This window comes from Vombatus ursinus, unplaced genomic scaffold (assembly GCF_900497805.2).
Source record: "Vombatus ursinus unplaced genomic scaffold, bare-nosed wombat genome assembly UNPS02014811.1, whole genome shotgun sequence".
Classification (NCBI taxonomy): Eukaryota; Metazoa; Chordata; class Mammalia; order Diprotodontia; family Vombatidae; genus Vombatus; species Vombatus ursinus.
Genome location: NW_020954589.1, coordinates 15,480,616 through 15,482,548, shown reverse-complemented (window position 1 = coordinate 15,482,548; position 1,933 = coordinate 15,480,616).

Below are 1,933 nucleotides of genomic sequence, written 5' to 3'. Positions count from 1 at the left end.
TCCCTGTAAAGTCCCACTCTCTGGTCCTAGTTTTACCACCTAGAGATTTAAAAATCTCTCCCCAGACAGACTCCAATATATTAAGAGAGTCACCATGTCTTCCATTAGGCGTCTCTTCTCTGGGCTAAACATCCCCAGTTCTTTCTATCCTTGTTTGTATTTGGAGACATGTTTTGAGTCGCCTCCCATGATTCTGTGGCCATCTTCTGTGCTCACTCCATAGTTCGCCCATGTGCCTATTAAAGTGTAGCCCCGGACAATGTGAATGGAATGCATAGCATATATCATCAGGCTTCACTGCTGTATTTGTTCCTTTTGCCAAACTGCTTTTTTTCCCCCTTATTTCCTTTTTCATTCTTTGCTGCAATAGTTGACCTCTTTGGAGACAGGAAGGGATACCTCCCCCCCCCACCACCACCTCCAGTGCTGAGCCCAGGGCTACTGATAGGATTCAACCAATGCAGTCAGGCTACGACTTCACAGAATCTCTTTTTAGCAGCGACATCATACTGTTGGCTTATCTTGTTTGCGGTCAACTAACACGTCCAGATCGCTTTCACAGACACTTCTCCCAAGTCAGATACCCTCCATGCTGTCTTTCGAGTAGCCGATTTATATGAGACTTTCACTTATCCCTTTCAAATTTCATCCATTGTCTCCCTCAACAAAATGGATGCTCTGGGAGGATCAAGATGGCTTCATTTTTTTTTTTTTTTTGGTCTTTGAATCCCTACCATCTCCCACAGTACCTGGTATATGGTAGACACTTAGTAAATTATTTTGGTTTTGACCCAGCATCCCACCCTAAATCTCTGTGCTATCATGTCATAGTGACTATTTCTCCCCGCTTTGTGGCATCTGCAGATTTGGTTAGCCTGCCTTCTGGGCGTCCAACAGATCACTTGACAAAAATACTGCACGGGATGTTGCCCCAAAGCCCTTTGGCATTTCCCTAGAAACTTGCCTCCATAGTAACTAATAACTAAGTCATACAAGCCACTGCAAATCCACTGAACAGAAACCCTTTCAGCACACTGTATAACCAATCTTCCTTTCTGGGTGAAAAAACCACTGTCATAGCCAAAAAGATATCATGAAATATACAGTATTTCAGTTTCACTGAAACACCTGACGTTGTCTACGCCAGTGGTGTTAAACTCAAATAGAAATGGGAGAGACTAAACCTTCTGGCTGCATATTGACTTAGAAAACCACATATTAACAGTATTTATGTTCTATTGTATTTTTATTTATTTTGTTAAATATCTCCTAATTACATTTTAATAGTAGTTTGGGCTTCAGTTAAAAACTTTGAAGGCTGCAGTTTGACACCTCTGGTCTATACCCCTGGCTTCACACAGGTTACACAGAGAAGGAAGTAAGATTCACTTGGTATGATTTGTTGTTTGTAAACCCACATTTGCTCTTAGGGATTACTAAATTCATATCTAAATGTTGTGGTTCACTTGTGTCTGACTCTGTGACCCCCCCCACTGGGTATTTTCTTGGCAAAGATACTGGAGTGGTTTGTCATTTCCTTCTCTAGTTCATTTTACAGATGAGGAAACTGAGGCAGACAGTTACATGACTTGCCCAAGGTCACATAACTAGCAAGTATCTAAGATCAAATTCGAACTCAGGTTTTCCTGATACCAGGTCTGGTGTTCTATCCACTGTACCACCTAGCTGCCTCTTATCTAAATGCTCACCCATCTCTAAAAGTGAGTCTAAAAGTTCTATGTCAAATGATGCCTTCTAGAATTTTGCCAGGGATCAACAGGAAGCATTCTTGAATGTATTCTTTCTGAAAATTGGTAGGACACCTGGCTGTCTCTGGTCTTCTGGTACTTTTTCCATTCCTCTCCATGACTTTTCTTTTTTTTTTTTTTAATTTTTAGGCAGTTGGGGTTAAGTGACTTGCCCAGGGTCACAC